A 7,343-nucleotide genomic window follows, 5' to 3' on the forward strand; every position below is an offset into this window, starting at 1 on the left:
AGATTGTCTCTCAACTTCCTCCACCTCATGCAAATAATAATAGTCCCCAACCTCATCATTTTACACAGAAAACATGGACATACAGTAAACAATGAAAATACATACACAAAATCATCATATTTATCAATTTGCAAATCTAATGCCTGACCTTCACACCCCCCCCCATTAATTAAAGCACCTGCCATTAAATCAGAGGATTTCTAGGACTATGACATAATCTATTTAGGTACAAAATGTCTCTATATCACAGAAAACATTATTACTTACAGATTTTGTAACATTCTGTAATAGTTTTACCACAGGACTGAAGGAGAAGCATTGAGGATTAAATATGTAAATTTAAATTTAAACCTCCTATCCCATGTGTGTGGGAGAAATATGAAAGTAAACTGGCTGTGAAACCCTTTTAGCAGAGTAAAAACATTTACACACTTTTGCAGCTTACTGGAAGCTAGGAATCAGGCAATTACACCTCTGATCCTTGCTTATTTGTGGGCTGCTGACCTTTCCCCTCTTTGTTCCCATTGCTAAGGATGAACCACACTTTTTAGTAAAAACAAAAAGGTTTACTTACATTTCAATGCAGGCAGCAAATATTTCAAAGGTGTATGCAGGTAAAAATACTTCCTAGTTACAAAATGCAAAATTAGTTTCCAAAACAAAGTCTGGGCTCTGAGTAGAGCCCAGGCATGTGTGTCTGCTCACATAGCTAGCTTGAAAGAAAGAGAAAGACTGAGGCAAGGAGGAAGGAAAAAAGATTAAGATCCTATTTCCCACCACAGGAATTACTTACTCACTCACTCACTCACTCACCCATTATATACCACCCATTATCAAAAGATCCCAGGGCGGTGTATATTAAGAACACATTTTATGGAGCACAACAATAAAATCATAATAAAAAGCATAATAATAGACAACATAATAATAAAATTATCATAATAACCGTCATCCCCCCATGCGGCCATTGATTATTTAATGGCCAAGGCCTGGGTAAAGAGGAATGTTTTTGCCTGGGGCCTAAAGACATGTAATGATGGTGCCAGGAGAACCTCTCTGAGAGGAGCATTCCACAAGTTGGGAGCCACCACAGAAAAGGCCCATTCTCATGTTGCTACTCTCCAAACCTCTTGGGGAGAAGGGACGCAGAGAAGGGCCTCGGATGACAAGTGCAGGGCCCTAGTTGGTTTGTATGGGGAGAGGCGGTCCCTAAGGTATTGGGGTCCTGAGCCATGTAAGGCTTTATAGGTCAAAACCAGCACTTTGAACTAGGCCTAGAAGCTAATTGGCAGCCAGTGGTGTCGAGCCAGGATTGGCATTATATATAAGGGATATGTCATCATACAGACCTTTCTTCTCTAGGGATACAGGAACTCTGTGAGTCTTAACCCCTTCATATGCTTATTTGGCTAACATAATTTGCAGATTTTACCACAAGGATTTTGTGATTCCCCACAGGGGAAGGCTGTTTCGTGTGTGTGTGTGTGTGTGTGTGTGTGGAGAAGTAGTGTTAGAACAATATAATTAAGAAAAGTGACAGTATTCACATATGTCAAAGAGAGAAAGCTATGAAAGACAGTTCTACATTACATGATGTGTTCCTCGTTCCCTTGCTTACGGCTCATTGACCTTGTGTCAGGAGTGCGTGCAGGAGCCAGGCCCTGTGAACAATAGGACTTTGCAGGACTGGGGCCTTCCTAAGTTTGTTCTGAAGAGGCAAGACCCATGCAGGTCAGGCCGATTGGTAACTCACAGCATCTGGTGGCAAGAGCTGGGAAGGGATATAAAGTCAACATTTCCCTTCGGCTCTTTGCCACAGCAACACGCTTCCTGCCTTTGGCTTCTTGCTTCCTGATCCTTGAACCTTGGCTTCTTGACTCCCTGCTTCTTGATCCTCGGACTCTTGACTTCATGACACCTTGCTTCCTGACCCTCAGACCCTTGGCTTTTTCACTCCCGGCTCTTGGCTCCTGACTCCTGGCTTCTGGACCCCCATTCCTGCTCCCACCCCACCATCTTGCCCCCAGTCCTGATGTCCCCTGCCGGGACTTTGATCACCCATGAACCGGACCATGACACCTTGAAGTCTGGAAACTGAGGCGGCCATTTCCTGCTCCAGGTCTAGGGTTGATGCAAAGTTGCACAGGTGACCAGAGTGTGCCGGTGTGTTAAAGAAGTATGGAGTCTGGCCTGTGTGCTCCTCCCCTGGACCAACCATGGCCCCACCCCATTCCTGTTGTCCTGCAGCTAGGCTTTCTGGGGGATTCTAGTGGCATATCTGTCATACTGGTGGTGTATCAGGGCCACAGCTGGTGTAATGTGGCTTCTGCTGAATCCTAAATTCCCAGGTGGCAAGCTTGTGGCCTGTGAGCCAAATTCAGACAGGCTCCTGCACCTTTAAAACTCTGTGATAGGCAATTATGCAACAGTGAAGCCACGCCCAGCATAAAGATGGAACAACAGATTCTGAATCTGTAATGCAAGTGTCAGAAGCAAAGGAGCCTTGAAAAGGTCAGCAAGTCTAACCGTGCATATTTTCAGGCACCCTCCTAATCAAATCAAATCTTTATTGTTATGGTCAATGATCAGCATTAAGAAAGCAAGATAAGAAGAACAGAGAACACATTGCCCAGGTGTGCATAATAGAGTAAAAAAGAATAAAATGAAACAAAGTGAATAAAAGTAGCACAGAGCATAAAATGGGCATCAACATTATAAAAAGTTGTAGTCATGACATGAACTCCGAAAAGGGAAATTACAAAACTTATGGGTTCAGTTCCTGGTGGGTCTTGCTTACCACAGCACTGTACTTGACCATACTGCGTATTTTGATCTGAGAGAAGGAGAAGGGCATAAAATTGCATCTGATCATCCTGGCAAATTTCATAAGAAGGGTACAGCAAAGTTTTTATGCAAATCTTGATAATAGAAGCAGTACAGAAGGACTTGACCTCTCCGGAGTCACAAGGGCACTTGCCTTTTGGTAGAGAATTTCTAAACATTTTCTCACAAACACTGATGAGACACCCATCTATCTCTGACTCTATTAAGTAAAGCCTTTCACTTGATTACAGCTCCTCTTCTATGTTGCTGGGGGTTAGCTATAAGGATTCCACCGCTCTACCCTAATGCAGTCTCATTTTGCTTCGCCCCAGAGTAAATCTTTGGCTGGGAGAGGTACCACAAATTTTCTTGTTACCAGGGCTCAGGGTCGATGCATGGTAGTCCAGCAATTACGGCAATCAGTAGTCTTGGAGATATGTGAGATCATCTGGCATCAACTGGAACTGATACCCAAACAACTACTCTTAGATCTAATAGTTTCTGAGAATCATCCGTATTACCACAAATGGCTAGTTGCCTATTTGTTAACGGCAACTTGAATGGCAATGGCAGGGTGCTGAAAGCAAAAGACACCACCAACAATCAAACAACGGCAGAAAGTCTGGTGCAGGACTTGGATGGGGGAATTATCCAATCAGGAAATGGTTGGGGCAGACTCACAAAAATCCAACCATTACCTGAAGATGTGATTTCTACGACTAAGGTTCAAAGTGCCCAGCAAAATCCAGACTACAGCAATGCATGAATCTGTCTATTTCCTAAGGGGGTCTTCTTTGTAATAAATAGCGTAATTGCCACAATCTCTGTTTCTTAAATCAGCCTCGAGTCAGCAGTGGCTTTGTTGCTGTTAGATGAAGGGTCTACTTCTACATAATAACTACGGTTATTCTGCAAAATAATTACGGTTATTTATGACGGCAGACTAGGAAGCTTTCACTGGTATCTTCACATGACAGGTTGCAACCAACCCTTCATGGAGCAGCCCCTTCACTCTGCAACATCTATAGAAGACAATAGCTAGAAGGATCTCCATTCCGGTGCTCATACTGAGCTGTGATCCTGACCCATCTTCATGCCTCAAATATCTCCTGAACAACAATAAGGGGAGAAGATGATACAAAACAGAGGCAAGGGGGAATCAACTTGCCAGACCAGACTGGCTGCCTGTGCTAATCAGAGTCAGCACATAAAATTGCTTTATGGATAGTGTATGCATGCAGAATTATCAGAAGTGAACACTAGATGGCAATATTCTGTAAATAATAATGTTCCACATTCTGTGATTTGCAGGTTAAACTGCGCTTTCCATGGAATCTCCATGGAATCCATTTACTGGATCTCTCATTTTTTAAACTGAAAAATAATTTCACTTTAAAATAAGGGAGGGTGCTGTTCCTCTGAAAATTAGACCCTCAGTGCTCCCCCCTCAGAAATCACCATAAAGCAGGGGTGCAAACTTGAATAAAATATTGGTGGGGGGGTGTGAGCCCTGCCCTGTGTAAGTGATCACATGATGTGGTGCATGCACACCATTTGAATGGCAATGCTCACCAACTGGGGGGAGCAGCCCCATTAAATATTTGTTGGGGGGGCAAAGGGAACTCAGTTCCTAGAAGTTTGCTCCTTTGCCGTGGAGTTGTTGCAGTTAAGTCATCAGGCAACTTGGTGGTGCCCTGAACAGATGCTGTTTTGACAACAGCCACATTTGCCACCCCTAGAGCTGCTAAAAACTATGGCAAGCGGTCTCTCTAGCTGATTTGGGGGCTGCCCCTGGTTCTGGTGCAGGTCAAATAAATGCTCCTCTGCCTCCCTCGTTCTCTTAGATTCTGGTAGATGGCTAGGGCAGTTCGGAAGAGCCCTTGTGCAAATGCGAGCGTGTGCAATGTAAAGCCTGTGCTGCTACACAGGAGATGGGTTTAAGAAAATGAAATACGAATTGGCCCCACCCTGTGCTTGACCAACCACGATGAGGAGCAGCTAGGAGTTAGGTGGAGTCATAGATCTTAAAAAAGTGTAGACTCACACATTCTGGCCAGCTTCCATTTTGACTTGAAATGTTCTTTTTGGGCTTCTCAGAAGTACGTAAAAGCAAGAAGCAGTCGGGGGGGGGTGGAGCGCTGGCCCACAATGGTGCCCACCTGAGAGGTGCTGGAAGTGTGCTCTGGTGCTTTCTGGCTGGAAAAAAGCACTGCTCATAGATGTCATTAAAAATAAAAATCTAATGAGTAAAAAATAACAAAGCCTATATACTGGACAGACCAAATAGCTTTGCAATTTGAGGAACAGAATGAGAAACATGGGCATAGCCAGGATTTATTTCTGAGGGGAGCAGATCCAAGTTTTCTGTGTCGCAATTGGTCAATTAGTTAAGTATTTTTCTTTATTTACTTTCTTTAATGGGGGCAGCTACCCTCCCACCTCCCCGGCTATGCCCATGGCTTCCTGCATTTTATTTGGTGCACCTTTGAAGTCTCCCTTCTTCATTACTTCTCTTTCAATGAAAGATGCGGACAGTTGGAAACTGGTAAGAGGCAAATTTGGATTCAAGCCCCCAGCCTTTACTCATACACCTGCAGCTCCAGAGATCTGGCTTCAAGATATGGGGATTTGGCTAGATCTGGATTTATTCCAAAGGGGAATATGCAGATCCAGCTATTACTGGCATTCAATCAGTACACTGATGAAAGCTTTTCAATGCATATTAAACTCTGCCAGCCTGCAGTCCCAGGCACACTCAACAGGAAGTTCATGAATCAATAAGACTTAATTCATGTTGTGTTAAGATGTATTTCACCCCACAGGTAATTTGGAAACATCTTCTGTTATTGACAAATTTCTCTTTTGTCTTCTGTTTTGTTTTTGCTCTGATGTTTTACTAGCCTATCAGGGCAGAATGATGTCAGAGTAGAGGATAGCTATTCATACTCAAATGCCTTTTGCTTTTGTCATTTTAATTCTTTGGGAGAAGGCATAAAGACCACTTCAGGTGCCTCCAGGAGAGAATTGGCTAGAACATGGGTAGGCAACCTAAGGCCCGGGGGCCAGATGCGACCCAATCGCCTTCTCAGTCTGACCCACGGATAGTCCAGGAATCAGCGTATTTTTACATGTGTAGAATGTGTCCTTTTATTTAAAATGCATTTCTGGGTTATTTGTGGGGCATAGGAATTCTTTTATATATTTTTTCAAAATTTTTCAAAATATAGTCCAGCCCACCACATGGTCTGAGGGACGGCTGAAAAAGATTGCTGACCCCTGGTCTAGAAGCTCGTAAGCGTACCAGGGTTACGTGACAAAGCAGAGGGCCATGTAAGAATTAAAATCCTGTAGAGAAAATTATTTGTTGGGACCCTCATTGCTCATTGGAAAGCAAAAGCAAAAGCAAAACTCAGGCACCCTGAAGGTGATGAGGGGAGGAGAGATGCCAATGGCTGTCTAGGATCTTCAGCTGGGGGGGGAGGACCAAAGGGCCCTGGAGACATCCCAAAACCCAATCCATGGACATGATCTAAGAAAGAGAAAATACTCTGTAATTCAATGTACCGTATTTTTTGCTCTATAAGACTCACTTTTTCCCTCCTAAAAAGTAAGGGGAAATGTGTGTGCGTCTTATGGAGCGGATGCAGGCTGTGCAGCTATCCCAGAAGCCAGAACAGCAAGAGGGATTGCTGCTTTCACTGAGCAGCGATCCCTCTTGCTGTTCTGGCTTCTGAGATTCAGAATATATATTTTTCTTGTTTTCCTCCTTCAAAAACTAGGTGCGTCTTGTGGTCTGGTGCGTCTTATAGAGCGAAAAATACGGTAAATGGTGCCTTCCCTATTTAAAATCTAGAGAGCAAGTTAGAAACAAGGGGAAGGATGCTGCTACAGGCCATCCCAATCTCAGCCGAGCTGAGGCAAGATCCCAGGGGTCTTGGCCCTGAACCAGGGTTTGTGCTTCTTTGCAATGTAGGGTTGCCATACGTCTGGAATTTCCCAGACATATCTGGAATACTGCAGTCGCAAGCAAGGTCCAGGCAGAAATGTCCGGGGAAATCCGGGTATATGGCAGCCCATGGCAGCAGTATCCCTTTTGCTGATTTCCCCCAGATATAGCTCAGAAACCTCCTACTTCTTTGCCATTTTGCAAAAATAGCTCAACAGCTTTTCTGTCCAAATTCCCACTTTTTGAAATATGGCAGCCCTATGCAATGAGGCGCAGTCGAGACTGTCATCGAATCGTAAAATGGTAGAGTAGGAAGGGACCACGAGGGTCATCTATTTTACATACATGCAACCTGGTTTTTGATGGAGCATTCCCATCTCAAGAGGGACTAATCCTTCCCAGCAGCTCAGCATTGGATTCAGAGGCATCCCAGGCACCATTCCCATCTCTCTCTGTAACAGCCTGCTCCAGCCAGCCAGCATGGTTGCTGCCTGCCCTTCCATCCCTGCATGGAGTTCTGCCCCTCCTTTCTCCTGCCCCAAAACCTCAGGATACTTTCCTTCCTGTGGCAACA

This window comes from Podarcis filfolensis (assembly GCF_964270895.1).
Source record: "Podarcis filfolensis genome assembly, chromosome: 9".
NCBI classification, from domain to species: domain Eukaryota; kingdom Metazoa; phylum Chordata; class Lepidosauria; order Squamata; family Lacertidae; genus Podarcis; species Podarcis filfolensis.